Below are 19620 nucleotides of genomic sequence, written 5' to 3' on the forward strand. Positions count from 1 at the left end.
GTGTGCGTCCGTGTGCGCCGACCACGGGCTTGCAGCGTCGCGTGTGTGCATCTGTGTCCCTGAATGTTCCCAAACGGGCTCACTCAACACATTATGGAGTCCCTACCGAGAAAGGGCAGTGAGCACAGAAATCCCCGCCCTCATGACACGGACATTCTCGTGTGTCTGCCTGTGTGTGTGAACCCGTGTGTGCGTCCCAGTGTTCATCCGTGGGTGATCTTAGATTTGAGTCTCTGTGGAGGCTGCGCTCACGTCTGGGGGTGCGGGGGTGTGTGTGTGTGTGTGTTTCCCCGCGGGTTCACCTTGGCCGCATCTCCCGTCTGGGGAGGCCCAGCGTGTGAACGTCGGCTGCTGGGGTTCTGCATCCTCCTGTGTGCCCCAGGCCCCGGACTGGGCCCCACCGCGCGTGTCCCTGCGCATCTGTGTGTGGCCCTCCTCGGGAGCCCCCTCTCCATCCACCGGCCACTCCTGAGTTAGAATTTAATAGCTGAAACGCAGTTCCAGGGAAGTATCTGGGGCTGGGGAGGAGGAGGAGGGCTAAAGAGAAACTCGGCCTCGCGCCCGTGTCTGTGTGCGCGCGCGCGCGCGCGTGTCAGCGTGTGCGCGCGGGGCCGCGGAGGCGACGCGGGCCCTTTAAGGAGGCCGAGGGGGCCGGGCCGGGGCGCGTCGGTGCGGGCGGGGAAGCGGAGCGGGGAGGTCGAGCCACCGCCTCCCGGGCTCCCGCCCCGCCCCCTCCTCCCCCTCCCGCCGCCGCCGCTGCCGCCGCCGGGGAGCGGAGCCGCGGACCGGGCCGCAGCGAGCCCCGCGTCCGCCCGCGCCCCGCCCGAGCCGTGCGCCCGCGCCCTGCGCCCCGCCATGCGCGCCAAGTTGCGGGCCGGGGACCCGGGGCCGGCGCCCTAGGAGGCGGCGGCGGGAGGATCGCGCCCCGCTGGAGGCCGGGCCTGCTGCGCGCCCCGGCCCGATCGGCCCCGCCACTCGCCTGAGCGCCCGGGCGGCCCGAGCGCGTCCCGAGCCCGGCGCCGCCGCCGCCTCCGCGAGGTGAGTTGGGACCGGGGTCCCCGCGGAGGGCCGGGGGAGGCGCGGGGCGCGCTTCCGGGGGCCCGGGGAAGATCGGGCGGCGCACGCGGCGGAGTTGGCGGGGCTCCTGCACTCCGAGTTGGCGCTCTCGGGGGTGGCCTGCTGGGGAGCGAGGCGCCCCACCGCCACTGCGGGCCGCGTGCGCGGGGGCGCCGGGGAACTTAGGGGAACTCCAGCTCCCCAGCGAGGGGGCGGGAAGGAGGGAAGTGGCGTGGGGGTGGGCGGCCGGGGGGGGCGTCCTGGAAATGCGCAGGGCAGCCCCCCGCCGTGTGCACCAGCCCCAGGGCCATGGCCGCCATGCGCCTCCCTCCTCCCCAAGCAGCCCCACACTTGGGGGGTGACGCTGCGCCTTATTTTCTAGCGGGCAGCGCGGGTTCAGGGAGCCCTTGGAGATGGCACCCGGGCTCCCCGGCCTGGCTGCTGGGGAAGGGCGCATGGGGGGTTCCCGCCGGGGGGTGGGGCTGGCCGCGCGGCCGCTCTAGGGCTAGGGGCCGGGGGCGCTGGATGGGGGTGCCCCCGGGAGAGGCGCCCCTTGTCCCCCCTCCCCCGGGCCCCGGGTGTTCCTGGTGTTTGGGCCTGCCCCCCGCTGCTGGTGACGCCTCATTGGGCCGCCTCCTGGTCCCTCCCCCGGCTGTGTGGATACTTTGCATGCCACTAGTTTGGGAAGTTGGAATTCAGAGCTGATCCCACTTGGGCTGGACCCAGAGGCCCCGGGCCCTAGTGCTGGGGGAGCATCCGCAGAGACCTGCGGGCAGTGGGGGGCCGGTGGGGCGCGCCTTCCCCACCCCGGACGCTTGCAGGAAAAAGCCGACGGGGGGGGGCCGGGCGGCGCGAGCAGAGAGACGCTGTACCTGCGAGCCGCCGGTAGCGGGGGGCGCCCCGCGTTATTTTTACATTGTAGGTTTGTGTTTTGGGAAGCGAGCGTCCTCCGCCGCCTGCCGCGCGCTCCGCTTGCCGAGGGTCTGGAGCGGGCGGCGGAGGCGGATCTGTTCTGTCGGCGCTGCCTCCTCCCTTCCTCCCCCCTCCCCCCTGTTGGTGAGAACTGGTTTTATTATGATTTTTTTTTTCCCTTTTGCAGATTTGGAGGAAGGATGTGTGCGGGAGGGAGGGAGGGGGGAAGGGGAGAGTACCCCTGCGGGCTGGATGGGGGCGTTCTGGGCCCGGTGGGTCGCCTTATCGGTGGCCTTGACTTTGCCCTTTTTAAACCAGACCTGGGTCCCCGCGGCTGCTTTGATAGAAGGGGCTCTGGGGCCGGCGGAGCTGGGAGGGCGGCCCGGGGCATTGTGCACGTCGTCGTGGGTGGCCTTTTGTGTTTTTTTTTGGTGTGTGTGTGGGGGGGGTAGCAATCAGAAAGGAAGAGATGTGAGCCGGGATAGCCGACCCTTTCAGAGCCCACGCTGCAGCTCGACTCCTTGGGTTCGAATCTTACTTTTGTCACTTTGCTGGCAGCCTGACCCTGGGCCATTACTGAGCTCTCTGCGCCTCGGGTTTCGTCTCTGCAAAGTGGGAGGATAATAGTACCGAGTTCGGAGGATTGGTAATAATGCGTAGAAGGTATTTGTACGTGTGTTACTATGGCCACTGTTACTGTTATTATTATTATTTCTGGGTGCTAAAACTTGGCCTTTAATCTAGCGGCCTGGGAAGCTTCTGCCTGGGGAGTGGGGGATCTGGGGAGGGGAGGGGCCTTCTTTCCGCCCCCCTCTGCTTTTTCCCGTGAGGATGGAGCCGGGCAGGTGGTGCCTTCGCCCACTGAACAGATGCGCAGACCCAGGCCGGCTCCGGGAGCGGCTGCAGGGCGTCCCGGGTGCGATCTGGCTTCCCAGAAATTTGGAAATTTTCCGCCGCGCGCGGGTGCCCGGGGGAGTCTGCGGGGCCCAGACGCGGGGGCGGGAGCCGGCGGGCCCGGCCTGGCCTCTTCCTAGTGGGCTATTCACGCCTGCTCGGGATCGATACTATTGATAGATCCATGTCCATGGTAATGTGGCTGTCAGGCCCGGTGAGGGATGGAGACCCCGCGTGGGGCGCGCGCACCCCCTCCCGCCCTCGGCGAGGGTTTGGCTACGTGGGAGGGATTTATTTGGCATAATCCGTTCTTTTCCCTCAACTAATAATTCTCATACCACCTCCTAAGATTTCTGAGAGCTCTGGCAACACGAATGAGCTGCAGGAGAGCCCGGAGCTGGGGACGAGCGGGGGACGCTAGGTTGTTCTCTGGCCTGGGGGCGGGGGGTGCGCCGGCGGGCTTGGAAAGCGGCCCCAGGGGTTCCGGCCCCCCGGCGCCGCGCCATTCAGGCTGCTGTGGAGGCTGCCTGGCCTGGTTTCCCCCTGCCGGCGAGGGGGGTGTCCCGTGTTCCGTGTTCCCACCCCCTCACCCCCCTCCTCCCCGCCCCGGGGCCTGTGGGTGCAGAGTTGGTGGTTCACTCTGAGATTTTGGGGGGAGTCCGCACCTCCGCAGCCCCAGCTCGAGGGAGCTCCTGTGTGTGAGAGGCATAGATGCGCCAGGCAGCAGGGCTGGCCTGCCCTTCCTTCCCACAGCTCTGAACAAAATCCCCCACATCACAGGCGCTCTGGCAGCGGGGGGTGGAGAGCTCTGTTTGTGTGTGTTTTTCTCTCCTCTTCTGTTTTCCTTTCATGTCTCCCTCGCCAACAGCGGCCTCCCCAGGTGACACCTCTGAGACTGCGCTCCCTGCAAGGGGACAGCTTGTGGGAGCTGGTGATTCCTGCCCCCTGGTGATTCCTGCCCAGGGGAGGGGCCCGGAGAGGCCCCGGGGAGGGCCAGGCTGCCCAGGGCCAGGCCAGCCCAGCTGTGTCAGCTTAAAAGGCCTGTCCCAGAGGTGGGTATGGGGGGTCCCTGGGGAAGTGACACTTAGGAAGGGTCAGCTGACATCGTTTGAGGATCCTTGGAGGTGGAGAAGGGACTTTACAACCTGCGAAGTGGACGTCTGGTCTGGGAGCTGGAAAATACTAGATATCATGCAATTATAATAACAGCCAACACGTATAAAGCACTTACTGTGTGCCAGGCTCTGCCCTCAGGAGTCCACTCCTTGACTCTTCACGACCACCCTGTGAAGTCAGTGCTCTTATCATCCTCTTCTGTAGATGGTGACATTGAGGCGCAGAGACGTTAAGTGACTTGCCCAAGGTCACACAGTTTGGAAGCAGAACTAAGAATTAAAGACCTGGGATTATTCACGGTCTTGTTGGTGCAGCAAGAATTGACAGCAGCCTGCTCTGGGGAGCTGCCCAGATAGGAAGGATAGGAGTAAAGAAATTATGTTTCTGATTGGAGCATCTCCTACAGATTTTTGCCCCAGGGGGCAGGAGACTGAGAATGCCTCCCCAGGACTTGGGGAGGGGGACAGTGCCAGCTGCAGGCCTGGCATTTCTTTGAAGTCTCATTTTATCTTAAACATCCATGCAAATTTGGCATTCGCTCTGGCGACCGGGCTGTGTTTATTTTGAAGTAAAAACAGCGTTTTGAATTATTTAGCAGGGCGGATCGCGGGGCTCCAGGAAGCTGTGTCAGAGAGTGCCTGGCTGGCACGCCCGCACGCTGGCCTGCAGCCTCGGGGGCCTTTGTGGCTGGACACCTTGAGGGGTTCTGGGTGGACGGGCACACGGCAGCTTTTCCTCATTTTGCAGAATTCATCGGGTCAGAGGGGCTGGGCCAGGCCAAGGTCGCACGGTGGTGTGACTTTTGCTTACTGATCAAAATCATTATTATGAACTCTGCTTTAGACTAAAGTGAGACTTCTGTGCCCAGGCAGTTCCACATTGCCAGGCCCAGTGGGTGAGGAAGGCTCTTCTGGTTCCTAAGTCCGTGAAGAATCACCCTGAGCAAACAGTAGAGGACGGCCTGGGTCAGCCATCCCCACGAGGGCGGCCGGTTGAGCATTTCACGTTCTGGTGAGTTCGGTCCCGGCACAGCCACGTATGAGCACTGTGCCCAGGGGCTGGACCCTGCTTCTCCCGGAGTTTGGGCGCCTGGTCTGTAAAATGGGCACCTCGCCCACCGCTGGTGGGGCAGTGGAGAGGATTAAGGGGCAGAAAGCGTGGGTGGTGGGATTGCTCTTTGGTTCTGCAGCTTCAAGCTGTTTGACTCTGGGCAAGTTACTTAACTTCTCTGAGCCTCAGTTTGCTCATCTCTAAAATGGGGATGATGATGACGATATTCTGGACTTTATTGTCGGGAGGTCCTGTGTCGTGAGCTGTGTCATGGGAGCTGCTGTTGTGTTGGCTCACCCTGTGGGAGAGGAAGGCTTCCCTGTGGAACTCACTGTCGAACCCAGGTGCTCCCCGACGGGCTGGGTGAACGCAGCCCATTCCCCCCCTGAAGGGCTGCTGGGGAGGATCCTCTCGTGGAACGGGGCCTGGTTTGTTGCCCCCTGGAGATGGCAGGCTCCCCACTCTGGGGCTGGTGGGTGATGGACGGATGTGCTCGGCTCCCCCCTCTGCCCTTCCAGGTGCCTTCAGTCACCGTGCCCGTCAGACCTTGGCAGGACCTTGGCGGGCTTCGCAGCCTGGAGAGTGGGGGAAGGGCTGGTGGGGAGGGCAGAGGGGCCTCCTGGGGGAGGGCCGAGCTCCCCCCACCTCGCATGGGGGCTGGGTTCTAGAAAGGCCTCCTTTGAGGTCAGACTTGGGTTCAGATCTCGCTTCCATCAATTAATAACTTGAGCAAAGACTCTGACCTTCCAGCCTCAGTTTTCTTATCCTTAAAGGGCGGGAGGTGGAGAAAATAATGCCCACCTCAGGGGACCGTCGCTTCCTGCAGTGGTGGAGGCTGTTCCAGATCTGTGCCGTCCCGTCCCGTCGCCACCGGCTGCACCTGGCTATTGAAATGTGGCTAGCGCCGCGGAACTGGTAATTTTATCTGATTTTAATTAATTACACTTAAATAGCCGTGTGCGGCTGGGGCTGACGGCTGCCTGATCGGACGACGCGGAGCTGGGTGATGAAACGAGGTTCTGCGCGCAGGAGCAGGGCCGGGCTCTTGGCATCTGCTTTTCCCCTTTCTCGTGTGCTTTTTTCTCTGCCTGCTGTAACGCTGTCATCTCGGCGGGCCCGCTTCTGCGTCCCTGTTACCCAGACAAGCCCAGGGTGCCCCCCGTGCTGGCCCAGGCTCCTCATCCCTCCACCCACTCACGCCCCACCGGACCCTGGAGTGGCACCTTCCGGTGGAGCTTTCTGTGATGGAGGGAACGTTCTAGATCTGCCCTGTCCACGTGGCACTGAGCACTTGAAGTGAGGCTGGTGTGACCGAGGAACGGAATTTTAGTTTTTACTTAATCCTGCTAAATTTCAACAGCCCCACGGGGCTAGTGGCCGCCAGCCCTGTTGGGCAGCGCGGCCTTAGTGCCTGGCCTCCTCTGTTGACACAGGGCCAGACGCGGGTTTTCAGGCCGCTGGCTGAGCGCGCTCCTTTTTGGTCCTCCAGGCCATTGTCCCTGGACCGGGGAGCTCCTTGCTCGGTGGCCCCGCTGCCTTCCCTGGCTGTCACACTGGCACAGGAAGCAGCTCCAGGTCTGTGCGGCGTGGACAGCTCCCACTCGGCGAGCGGGGCTTGGGGGCTCGGGGGCGAGGGCGGCGGACCGGCCGGGCTCCGAGGAGGAGGCCCGGGTTCATCCAGACGAGCGGCGGCGCCTCGTCCGTGTCCGCCCAGGCCCACGCGTGGGGGCCTGTGGGGGGCCTGCTCTCCACGTGTGGTCGTGATCCGTGTTTCTTCTGCTGTGAGTGAACACGTCACGGACATCTCTCCATGTGGATAACAGCTAGATTCTCTTTGTGTTTGGATAACGTTACTTTTTATTTGTCGTCAGAAAAATATAGAAAACCAAAGAGCAAGGCACTCCAACGCGACCACTTGCTTCAGGCTTTATGAAAACTTATTTTTATAAAAGAAAATGCATGGGCCTGTTAAAAGGTTAAAACACAGTGCAGAGGGAAGTCGCCTTCCTTTCCTGCCCTCCCGGTCCCTGTCCCCTGAGGCAGCCACGTGGAAATGCCCCCTCAGAGACGCTGTGGCCATGTGCCTGCCCAAGGTGAACTCAAGTGTGTGTTCCCTGTAAAAACACACACACAGACAGTGTCACACCGTCGTCACATCTTACTCTCCTCCCTTAAATTATAACATATCTTGGAGTTTATTCCAGGACGTATAGAGCAGGGGTCAGCGAACTGTGATCCTCAGGCCAAACCTGCCTGTTTTTATCTGGTGCGCCAGCTAAGAGTGGTTTTTAGATTTTTTTTTTTGCCCCTGAGGAAGAGTCTTCCTGAGCTAACATCAGTGCCCATCTTCCTCTACTTTATATGGGACCCCACCACAGCATGGCTTGACGAGTGGTGTGTAGGTCCGCACCAGGATCCGAACCTGCGAACCCCGGGCCACTGAAGTGGAGCCTGCGAACTTAACCAACATGCCACCTGGCCGGCCCCTACAGTTTTTAATGATTGAAAAAAATAAAATGAAGAAGAATACTTTGTGACGTGTGAAATTATATGAAATTCAAATTTCAGTGTCTGTGAATAAAGTTTTATTGGAGCACAGCTGCGCCCGGGCACCCTCGGCTCGTCCGTGGCTGGTTTCTGGCCGCCGCTGCTAGGTTGAGGAGCTGTGACAGGCCAGAAGGCTTACAGAAGCTGAAATAGCTATTCTCTGGCCCTTTACAGAAAGTGTTTGCCCCCCGAATATGGAGCTACCCCTCGTTCCTTTTAACTTCTGCATAAGCTTCCAGGGTTTTCACTGTGGAGGAAGCTGGGGCCCAGGGAAGACTGTGAGTTTGAGGGTCACCCCGTGCGGGCCCTAAAACCCTAAAACCCTAAAGTCCTTCTGGCCTGGCTCACTGTTCGGCCCAGTGGTGCTGCTGCTCATGGTGATAATTTGCTGTTGTAGAATGCAGTAGGAAAGGAGGATGGTTAAGGCAGCAGGCAGTCTGGCTGACCCTGGCACAATTTCTGGCCTCTTCTATGATGCCGGAGGCTGTAATGCCTTCTGTACAACACTACATTCTTGCTGTAGCACTTTCTGTACGGTGCTACGTGCGTGGTTTTCACAATTTTTGCAAAGTCACTTTTAATCCATCTTGTTTCCCTCTTTGCTTTGGCTGTTAGGAAGCTCAGAGTCAAATTTACAGCCTGCTTCAACATTCTGGGCCTCTGTTTTGGTTTTACTTACTTCATCCTGATTTCAGATTAGTGTGTCCCTGGTTTTTCCCTTTGCTCTGACCTTGCTGTCTGATTTTATCTTATCTTATGCATTCTTGAAGGTTGTCTCAGCTCGTGAGGGGTGGACTGGAGTGGGGCAGGAGTCAAGGAAAGGCACACACTTTGCGAGATGTTTCCTTGCTTGTTTCCCCACGAGCGCCTGTGGGGTGGTCTCCTCATGGACGATTCTGGCAGGAAACCGAGGCCTGGCCCCGCGGAGTCTTAACCGAGGTCAGACCCTGGGCGAGACCTGGGATCATGGGACGTGCGTCTCGGGTCGGACTTGGGGAGATGACAGGGACTGTCGTGGACGGTGGCAGCTGTTCCTGTTGGAGGCCCCGTGCCCTGTGAGCCGCCTGGCTCGAGGGAAGGCCCTGGAGGGGAGCAGGCGCCGAGCTCACCCCGGGTGGAGCGTGCCGTCCGTCTGTTCATATCGGGGGACCCCGGGGCCCAGGGATCCTGGAACTGTTGCCGTGGCAGTGCCGCGGGGGTGTCCACCCTGAGCCTGGCGCCTCGTTCCAGCCCCGGGGCTGTGCGGCTGCTCAGGGTCTCTGCTGACCCTGGGGTATTTCTCTGGGCTGGAGAGGAAGGGGGAGGAGGTCAGCCGGGGTGCTGCTGGGGGTGGAGTCAGATGAGCCCGCGACCGGCTGCCCGCTGTGCGCAGGAGCGTGCGCCTGGGGCTGCTGGTGTGTGTGCGCAGGAGCGTGCGCCTGGGGTTGCTGCTGTGTGCGCGCGTGAGCGTGCGCCTGGGGCTGCTGGTGTGTGCGCGCGTGAGCGTGCGCGGGCGTGCGCCTGGGCCTGCTGTGCACGTGAGCGTGCGCCTGGGCCTGCTGTGCGCGCGGGCGTGCGCCTGGGGCAGCTGTGCGCGCGGGCGTGCGCCTGGGCCTGCTGTGCGCGCGAGCGTGCGCGTGGGGCTGCTGTGCGCGCGGGCGTGCGCCTGGGGCAGCTGTGCGCGCGGGCGTGCGCCTGGGCCTGCTGTGCGCGCGGGCGTGCGCGTGGGGCTGCTGTGCGCGTGAGCGTGCGCCTGGGGCTGCTGGTGTGCGCGGGCGTGCGCCCGTGAGCGTGCACCTGGGGCAGCTGTGTGCGCGGGCGTGTGCCTGGGGCTGCTGGTGTGTTCGCGCGTGCGCCTGGGCCTGCTGTGCGCGTGAGCGTGCGCGTGGGGCTGCTGTGCGCGTGAGGCTGCTGTGCGCGTGAGGGAGCGCCTGGGCTGGAGGCCCGGAGGCTCCTGGGGGTTGGTCTCTCCTGGGGTCCGGCGGCTGAAGCCCTCGGTGACCTGTGTTTGCGTCTTAGGGGTTATGAACCGGGCTCGACGAAGCCAGGGTCTGAGCGGCGTGTGCGCCTCTTGCGGGCTGTGCGATGCCCCCAGGGCAGGTATCGGGCCCTCTGTGCGCGGCTCCTCAGTTTACCCACCTGTGACACGGGCTGACGGATGACGCCAGAGCTCACAGGGTGAGGGAGTGAGGGGCGCCCAGGGGCCTTTGACGCGTGGGTCCTTCCTGCAGGCCGTGTCCCAGCTCCTCTCCCCTCCGTCTTATAAACCCAGGCAGCCCACCCTGGGGCCCGGCGGGTGGATCCAGCAGCCTCCTCATTGCTCATGGATGTCCTCAAGGGGCCTGGGACCCAGCCGGTCCCAGACTAGACCTGCGGACCCCCGTCACCCCCAGACGCCAGCCTGGGCTGCCTCCCGAGTGGGGGGCATGGGCCGAGACCTGGGGTCTCCCAAGCTGCCCTCCCGCCTGCCCGGCGCCTGCAGTGGCCTCCTCCCTCTCTGATGCGCCGGCCTCCGCCCGTCCTGACCGCTGGTCCCTCTCTGCACGCAGCTGCGGGTGGGGCCGTCGCAGCTGCGGGTGGGGCCACGGCGGGTGAAGGACGTGACCTCGCTCAGCCCCGCAGGCTTTCCACCGCTTCTTGCTCCAAATCCAGACCCTTTTCGCCGCCTCGAGGCCTGTCTGCCCGGCGCCTGCCGACCTCCGACCTGCCTCGGCCGGCCCCTGCAGAAACTGGGGGGGGGGACTTGTGGCCGGGCAGGTCTGGGGGGTGTGGGGGGGTGGATTTCTCCTCGCTGCCCAGGAGCCCCTCTGGGAGCCGCTGTCGGTCACCTGTCCCGGAGGCCGGCCGTGGGAGGAGGTGCCTCCGAGGCCCCTGCTGTCCTCACGCTGAACCTCGGTGCGTGCACGGCCCCTCTGGGAGCACCGCCCGGGGCTGCGGTGGTGTCTCCGTGGCCATGGCAACCGCCTGGCACCGAGCCCTGCTCGCTAGGCTGCCGGGGCGAGCCCGCCTGGAAAGGTGGGGGCCGGGGACGCGCTGCCCGGGGCTCCACAGGGCTCCTCTGCCAGACCCCCGGGCCAGGAGTGGAGGCGGGGGCCGGGAGGGGGGGCCCCCCTCTGGGGGCCTGGATCAGCTCTGCAGAGTGGGGTGCTGGTGGATTTCTGTGAGGTGGTGGCCCTGGGTACCTCCTGTGACCAGGTAAACTGGGGGGGATGTGAGCAGGGGGCGGGATGGGGCGGTACCCACTTCCACCTGTCCCCGCATCGTCTAGTGTCCGTGCCTCCCCCAGCCCTCCTGAATATTTTTATCACTTTATTCACTTTTCCCACCTCGACTGCGTGCACCTCATTTAGGCCACTGTCCTGGTGGAATCGTCTCCCCCCAATTCGTGATCCTCCCTGAACCTCAGGAGGGGACCCTGTTTGGAAATAGGGTCGTTGCAGATGTGATTAGTTGAGGTGAGGTCACGCTGGAGGAGGGTGGCCCTACATCCCACATGGCTGGGTCCTTGTAGGAGGAGAAGGCGGCGAGAAGATGGAGGCAGGGATTAGAGCGCCGCGGCCACGTGCCAAGGAGTGCCGAGGTGGCCGGCTGGGAGATCCGGGGAGCAGACTCTCCCCCAGAGCCTCCGGAGGCGACCACCCCGCTGACGCCTCGGTGTTGGGCTTCTGGCCTCCAGAACTGGGAGAGAACAGTCTGGGGTGATTTGTGACGGCAGCCCCGGGAAGCGCACACAGCTTCCGTCGTGCCTTGCCTGGACTGTTGCAGTAGCCCTCTCCCTTGCCAGGTCGCCGAGCCTCGGCCGTTCCCTCCCTGTCCCCACTGTGGGGGGCCACAACAGGCCCCTGCAGAGCGGAGCTGGCTCCCCGAGCACTGGGGTGGCCAGGGTTTGGGATAACAAGGTCCTGGCTGCTTCAGGCCTCAGTTTCCCCATCCATAAAGTGGGTACAGTCAGGTCAGTTGTCCTGCGAGGCTCCCGTGAGGGTTCAGTGGGGTCACATGAGGGGCTTGCTGCCTGGCGCCGAGAACAGAGGACTTCTGTGCGGGTTGGCCCTGGGTGGGGTGGGTGCTTCAGTCTGCCGTGTGGGTGTTCCCTTGGTCATTTTTGGAGGAAAGTTGGGACATCACAGCTGGACGACCTTGGATGCCTGTGTTCCCATGGGCGGGCAGCCCCTGGGTGCTGTGCTGGCCTGAGACAGCTCCCCTGTCCCAGGAAGGGAGCTCTGTGGGCCCAGACCCACTCCCCAGGCTGCCTGTGGGGGTCTTCCCCGGGGCCCTCGAGGCCTATCTGCTGTGTGGTGAGAGAGGGGACCCCAGTTAACTCCAGGAAACCCCGGGAAGGGCCCCATTTCCCCTCCTTGGCAGAGTTCTGTTTCTCTGTGCCTCGGTTTCTGCATCTGTGAAATGGGGGCACTGTCTGCCTGCCTGCCTGCCTCACAGGGGAGGAGGTGGGTTGGGGCACTGGGTGGCCTCTGTGACGTGGCCTGTTGGGGACAGGTTGTGTCCCCATCCTCCGAGTCTGGTCTCTGTGCGGTCTGGGCGGGGTGGGGGCTGGGAGGGGGCCCTGAGCTGGCGGGGGGCTGCAGGCGGGCTCACTGGGCGCCTGTTTTGTGAGGCCCGTATAAGCCTCACGATCACCCCAAAGTGGCTGGAACTGAATTTCTCTGTTTCGTGATGGGGCAAGTGAGGCACAGGGTGGTGATGTCACTGGTTCAGGGCACGCGGCTTGTAAGTGCCTTCCTGGGTGGGCGGCTGTCACAGCAGGGCCTGGCCTGTCCTCACGTCTCCCTTTCCTGGCCCCGATCGTGGAGGGTAGCCTGCGTCCACCCTCTGCCCAGCCTGGGCGTCTCTGCCCTCCGCTTTGCCCCCGCCTGGCCCGTCCCCCTTGGGGTCACCCTTGCAGGCTCCCAGGCTGCGGCTGGCTCTGCTGTGCAGGAAGCTGACCCGCTGTCTGGGCTATAAATAGCAGCCGCAGCGGTGGGCAGGAAGCTGCATCTCCTGGCACCTGGCTGCAGCGCCTCCTGGAACGTGCTTCTCCTGGTGGGAACGCCGAGGCGGAAGCATGTGCACCCCGGGGTTGCTCTGCAGGTTTGCTGTGTGACCTTCGGGCTCTTGCCGCCCCCTCTGTGCCCTTGAGCCCCTGGCCGTGTGTCTGGCGGCCTCTGCTCCCTGTGCTGTGGAGAGCGTCTCTGGGGTGTTTGGATGGCAGGGAGGAAGGTGTGGAGGGCACAGGGGGCGGTTTGACCTTCGGGGGTGGGGGGGTCTGCCTTGGTGTGGGGGGGTCAGTGGGAGGGGGCGTCGAGGGAATCTGGGGAGGGCGGGCCCTGTCTAGACGCCAGGGTGGGAGGGGAGTGGGGGGACACGATGAAGTGGAGCTGCCTGGAGGGATCGGGACGAGGAGCTGGGCCGTGGGGAGGGCGCTGGGCATTTGAGGCCGTCTTGACTGCTGGGTCGCTGTGATGTTTGCACAACTGCTTGGGCCTCGGCGTCCTCCTCCCGGGTCTCCTGGTGGGAAAGAGCACACGAGGGCTTTGAAGCATGGAGAGCAGGTCCTCGTGCCCTCCGCCATCTTCCGGGTTGCGGTGGTTAACGTGGTTAAGGTGTAGAGTTCCAGGGCGGGGTTCGCTTGTCCGTGCTGGACTGTCAGGGCCCTGGGGGCAGGAGTCAGAGAGGGTGTGGTGAGCAGCAACTGTGGGAGGGCGCTGACCCACAGCGGGGACATCCTGAGTGGCTTTGTGCCGGGCACACGGGGTGGCCTCTGCTTCCCCAGTGCCCGCTAACCCCTGCACCCCCGTTTGTGGCAGACGCCGGCTGCGTGGTGGGGGCTAGGATGGCTTGGTCCTTTGGACGTTTTCCTGAACGTGTGTCGTGCTGCAGGTCACTTGTACCTTGCAAGCCGTCCATCCTCACAGAGGCCATGTGCTTTGTAGGTGCCAGCAGCGTTCTTGACCTGGACGGCATGGACGTGGACAAATATGGGTTTCGACATGGTGGCTTCCCCGTTATGGATCTCACTGGAGTGTGGGATGTACAGGAGGGTGATTTGTGACTGGTCTAAAAAAGAAAACCGTTGCCCAAGAGTGTCGATTGATGAGTTATTTGTCGTCATCCTGGAGAGGGAGGTCTCTAGTGATAGGCCGTGGGGGTCTGCCTGATTCACATTTCCATCAAAGGCTGGACTCAGCACCATGGGGGGGCGGTGTGTTCACCACACAGGTGGTGCAGCGGGGCATGCCGCACTGCTCGTGCTCTGTAGGAGTGGGGAGACTGAGTCACGTGGACCCCAGTACTTGCCTGTTGGAGTCGGAGTTCAGGGTTTGCAGGGTGGGCCTTAGGAGAAGATTTTTGGAGCCTGTGGTAAGCAGAATAACGGTCTCCCCCAAAGATGTCTGTGTCCTAATCCCCAGAAACCATGACTATATTGTTACATGGCAAAGAGGAATTCAAGTTGCAGATGGAATGAAGGACGCTAATCAGCTGACCGTGAGATGGGGACGTTATCGTGGATAATCCTGGGGCTCAAAGTGGTCACAAGGGTCCTTCTAAAGAGGAGGCCGGAGATCAGAATCAGAGATTTGAAGGAGCTGGGCTGCTGGCTTTGAGGATGGAGGAAGGGGCAAGGAGCCAAGGAGTGCAGGCGGCCTCTCGAAGCTGAGAAAGACAAGGAATGCGTTCTCCCCTCCAGCATCCAGAAGGAGCACGGCCCCACTGACACCCTGGCTTGAGCGCTGTTAGATTGTCTCCAACTCTCGACCTGCAGAACTGCAAGGTGATAAAGCTGTGCTGTTTGAAGCCACCACGTTCTGGTCATTTGTTGCAGTGGAGACAGGACGCTCACACGGAGCCACGTCCTCCTTGAGAACCGGCAGTCGGAGCGGTGGGGTCTTTTAGACGCTGCTGTGTCCCTGCTGCCAGTGACCGTGGAGTCAGGTGACCGCTGAGTGTCGTGGCCTCGACCTGGGGTTGTGGGTGAGGGACCTGTAAACTGTAAGGGGCCGTGCCGGAGGGAAAACGCAGTGCAGCAGAAGCAGAGGGAGCGCCATGGCGAGGCTCTGCCGAGAGAAGGGCGGCGTGAGGTAGGGATGGTGGCGTGTTCTTGCTTCTCTTTCTTCTGAATTCCTTCAGTTCCCCTGGGGGTTCCTGGCCTCAGGGCATGGCCAGAAAAGAAATACGTCCCCGGCTTGTCCCCCTACTGTGTCGAGTCGTGGTTGATTCCCCCGGGTGGGATCTCCCGCGCCAGGGCCCTGTCCCCAAAGGGCAGGTGTGCCGTGTCCTCGGGGCAGGCGGGCCGTGCCGCGTGCTGCTTCCTTCCAGCTGTGTTGAAAAGAGGAAGAAAACGGCCCACGCCTCCGGCCCCGAAGGCCTCTGGGCCTGCGCCCAGAAACCTGAAGCCTGCAATTAAACGCAACTAGATCCTTAGGTGGGGAGACCTTGTCCTGCCCGAGGAGGCTCCGAGACCAGGCCCCGCGGGCAGAGAGGCCGCTGCGGGGAGAGGGTGGGAAGACCCCAGCCAGCCTCGGTCCGGCAGGCCGGGCTTGGGGCTGCCAGCTGAGGTGGCTGCTTTTTATTAACAAGAAGATTCTGGGTGACTTTCACGTCACCCGAGTCCTCTCCCCGGAGGTGGCCACTTCTCAGCTGGACGTGTGCTCTTCTGCTCCGTGTTTTCATACGTCTACGGGCCTCTGCATGGACGCCTGCGTGGCTGGGACCCTGTCCCGGCTCCGGGCTGGAAGAAGGCCCGTGGCTGTCTTTCTGTGTGCGCTGTGCAGTGGCTATGAGGATGGGCCGTCCGAATCTGCCGGTTTTGTAGGTCAGAAGTGGTCAAATATCCACAGCTTTTGTGTAACTCACCCTAGTAATTTCCTCTCCACGTCTAGACGGGCGGCGGACCCGGGTGGTTACAGCTGCCATTCTGATAGCTCGGGTCCCCGTCTCCCCGTGGCCTCTTACCAGCCGTGGGTTGTTGGGCACGTTGTCTTGGCTTGCCCTGCCTTAGTTTCCCTAATATGTAAAATGGGGACCGAGATAGTACCAACCTTCTAGGACTCTTTGAAAGATTAGAGTGGTGACATACAAGGCATTGGGAACTGCGTAGCTATCGTTATCATTATTTTTATTGTTTATAATTATGTTTTTGTCATGTGTTGGTGCAGTTGGATCTAGTTGACCAATTTTTCCTTTTTTTTTTTTTTGGTGAGGAAGATTGGCCCTGAGCTAACATCCATGCCCATCCTCCTCCACTTTATATGGGACGCCGCCACAGCATGGCCTGACAAGTGGTGCGTTGGTGCGCACCTGGGATCCGAACCCACGCACCCTGGGCCGCCAGCAGCGGAGCGCGCGCACTTAGCCGCTGCTCCACCGGGCCAGCCCCTCTAGTTGACGAGTGTTGACTTCCGCATGGATAGCATTTTGTCTCGGGGCTACGTGGCACGTGCTTGGTGTCACGGAGACGTGGCTTGGCTGAAGGCGGCGTGTGGACTTTCTCGGGCGCCTCGGGGTGCTCCCGGCTGTTCTTTCGCCCATGGGTTCCTGGGGTGGGATTGCGGCAGCAGGCCTGCGGGGGGCTGCCCCCGGCCCCCTCTGCCTGGGGTGTGGGATCTCCCCAGGGCCAAGCCCTTGGTGGAGGGGCCTGTGGTTTCACAGCTGCCTTAGGAGAAAGACTTTTGGTTTTTAGAAGCGGAACAGGCGTGTTCTCTGTAAATTGGAAAATTAAGAAACAAAACGCCTGCCATGTAGAAAACACGAGCGTGCTCCCACCCCCGGAGGGAGGCTGTCGGCCTCGGTGGCTGTGGGTTCTGATGAAGAGAACCGGATCAGGCCTCTGCTGCCCAGAAGAGCCGTGGGTGAGGGGCAGAGACACGTGCAGGTCTGCAGCCCGCCTCCAGCCCGATGGGGCGGGTGTTTGGTGCCTCTGGGTGGGGCTGGAGTCAGTCGGACGTGGGTTGGAGTCCCGCCTCTGTCCCACAGTAGCTGTGTGACACGGGGCACATAATGCCCCCCCTCGGAGACCCTGTGACCTCGTCTCCTTGCAGGGTTCTTGTGCAGCATGCACACAGTAGGTGCTCAATTTATGCTTAAGGGAGTGCAATACAGCCGGGTTCCTCGACCTGGGCACTACTGACATTTGGGCCGGATTATTCTGTTTTGGGGGCTGTGCTGTGCACTGTAGGATGTTCAGCAGCATCTCTGGTCTCTGCCCACTAGATACCAGTGGTCCCCCCCCGTATTGTGACAACCAGAAATGGCTCCAGACCTCGCCCGGCGTCCTGAAGGGCACAGTCACCCTGCAGGACCCCTGTGGTGCATGATGGGATCTGAGGGCCGCCTGGGGGCAGAGGGGCCCCAGGAAGCAGTCTTCTTTGGAGTGTGTGCCCAGCGTGTACATTTTGTTCATTAAGTACCTACTGTGTGCCGGGGGCTGTCCTCGGGGGTGGGGTACGGCTGGGAACAAGGCAGGCGTGTGTCCCCTCCCCAGCACAGCGGGACACTGCTCATCCACCCCTGGCTTGGCCTTGGGGTCTGGTGGTGACTTAAGCCCCGTCCTGCCTCAGTTTCCCCCTCTGAAAAGGAGCGAGGGTGAGTCGCTTTGCCCGGGCCCGGGGCGCACAGTGGGTGCTTCGTGACGGTGAGCAGAGGCGTGTGCACGACTCTGAAGGCCGTGTGCCCGCACCTGCCCTGGGGTCACCGCGGCTGGCGGTGCCGGGGGTGAGGGCAGGATGCCCCCGGCACCCTCTCCGTGCGGGCCGTGCGGGTGGCGGTCTCGGCTGGAGGGGCCTCAGCCGCCCTCCCTGCCAGGCCCCCAGGAGCCGGCCCAGCGGAGATCCCTAAGGCGATTAAGTGGGTCCATTCGATCCTGAACCTGAACTTGAGTCCTGAACCTGAACTTGAGCGGGGGCTGATCTCCTGGAGATGAAAGCCGGGCGGGAGTGCGGGACTTTCTCCTCCACCACTACCTGGCTGGGGCCTGTGCCGGGGGCTTCTGCTCCGCCCGCCTCCGGCCCCTTCAGCTGCCCGCGGCCGCGGGGGGCTGTGTGCCTTTATGCGCATTTCATCTGACCCTCTCAATCTCGGTGAGCCAGCAACCGGCATCGCTTCCCTTACAGCCCAGCAGCTGGGCTCAGAGAGGGCAGCTCACCTGCCCAGCGCCACACAGCGTCCCGACCCCCGACAGCACTACAGCCTATACTTGGCGCATCTCCTTTTCTCTGTGGCACTGAAATTCCTCCTTAGTACAGTCCTGACTTCACGCAGAATTAGCACCGCCAGCAACAATCGGTGTCACGCCCCGACTGTAGTGTGAAGGGAGGTGAGTGGAGCGAGTCAGTGCAGACTGGGGACGGGAGCGCTCAGACGAGTTTCGGTGCTGAAAATGCACTCAAGTGACGTGAAAACAAAGCCAGCGTTTGGATCTGCTCTGGCAGATTTTGTAATGGCCGGGTCATTTGAAAATTGTGAGGGGAGGGGGACTTTCACGGCGGGAGACCGTCCCCCTGGCCGAGTGCCGGTCACCAGACAACCAGAACGTCCCCACACGTTTCTGAGATGCTCCGGGCAGGGACACTGCCGTGGAGACCCCCCCGCCCTCACAACACACGCAAGTAGCAATGACAATACGCTGTTATTGGTGGGCTGGACCACCGCGGTGGAGATTCTCTGCAAGAATGATAATAATAACAACAGTAGTAATAATGTGCTGTGGGAGATGGGACCACTGTGGTTGAAACTCTGTTTCCATATCGATAATAATAACAAAAACAATCATGGCAGACCAGGCGCTGGGATGGACACCCCCCTCCCCCCCCCCACTTTCTGGCTTGGACGGCTGCAGTAGCCTCCTCCTGGCCCCCGAGTCCACCCTTGTCCCTGCCGTCTGTTCCCCGTGCTGCAGCCAGAGGGTCCTGTTGGAAGGAGAGAGACTCTTCAACTTCTGTCCCACACCCTCCGTTCCCTTTTTCCTCCTCTGAGACTGACCCCAGAGGCTCGAGGCCACTGGGGACCTGCTCCACCCTCGCTCCTGCTCTGCTGCAGCCTTGCACCTGCCCACCGCTGGGCCTTTGCACTTGCTGTTCCCTCTCCTGAGATCAGCGTGGCTGCCTCCTTGCTGCCGGCAGGTCTCGGTCAGATGTCACCCTCAGGATGTCCTCCAGACCACCCTATCAGGCAGCCCTATCACTGTGCCAGCCCCCCGCGCTGTCTGTCGTGGCCGATGTGTGAAGTTTCCCAGTTGATTCATTCACTTCTGTGTTGTGTTCCCACGTCCAGTCACTTCTGAGGGTGCAGGAGCTGTGTCTTTCTCGTCCGCTTTGGGCCCCAGTGCCTGGAACGGGGTCAGGACATAGCAGGGGCGAGGTCGGCTTGTGTTGATGCCCGAATGGGTCCCTGGCCTGGAGGAGGGGGAGGGCGGGTCTGGGCCCAGGGGGAGGGTCAGTGCCTCTGACTGCTGTTTCCTGTGCAGGGAGAGCGGCCGTGAGGGGCCGGGGGGTGGGGTCAGAGGGCCTTGTCTGAGGACAGCTGTGGTTGTCCCAGCCTAGGGGCGGTGCCGCTGTCATCTAGTGAGTGGAGGCCAGAGATGCTGTAAACGGCCCACAGCCGAGGATGGTCCCGCCAAGTGTCGGCAGGGCGAGGCTGTTGGCCCTTCCGCGTCTGGGCTGTGCCCCGGGCGGGCGAGGGCAGGGTAGGTTCCCTTTCGTGCTGTGTCAGGTTCCCATGGTCTGGCCCCACGACCCCGCTTCCCCAGGGCCGAGAGCCCACCGGAGGCTCTGAGATTCACAGCTGTCAGGTGGGACGTCCCCCTGAGAGCGTCCCCTCCAGTGCCCTTGCTTATAGGTGGGGAGGCCAAGCCCCAGAGGGGGTGAGGAGTTGGCCCAGGGTCACACAGCACAGCAGGGCCTGGACACCAGAGGCCTGATGTTTGAGCAGGGAGGGCCCCTCGGGAGGGGACGCCAGCTCTGGGGCTCCCATGGTCCCCTCCCTCCTGCTAGCTGGCTCCTCCCGCTGGCCAGATTCCACTCATCCCAGTCATTATGGTTATTTATTTTATGATTTTACAAATGTTTTGCTGTTTCA

General features: G+C 62.3%; 1 protein-coding gene across 1 annotated transcript in view; it reads left to right on the plus strand.

Annotated features, from left to right (window-relative positions):
* Nucleotides 1-797: 797 nt before the first annotated feature.
* NCOR2 (nuclear receptor corepressor 2) overlaps nt 798-19620 on the plus strand; it is a 215602-nt gene continuing 196779 nt past the window's right edge. Inside the window, 1 exon segment of the mRNA XM_058531253.1 lies at nt 798-1038. The gene's annotated coding sequence lies outside the window, so the exon portion shown is untranslated.

The sequence above is a fragment of the Diceros bicornis genome, chromosome 35 (assembly GCF_020826845.1).
Source record: "Diceros bicornis minor isolate mBicDic1 chromosome 35, mDicBic1.mat.cur, whole genome shotgun sequence".
Taxonomy (NCBI): domain Eukaryota; kingdom Metazoa; phylum Chordata; class Mammalia; order Perissodactyla; family Rhinocerotidae; genus Diceros; species Diceros bicornis.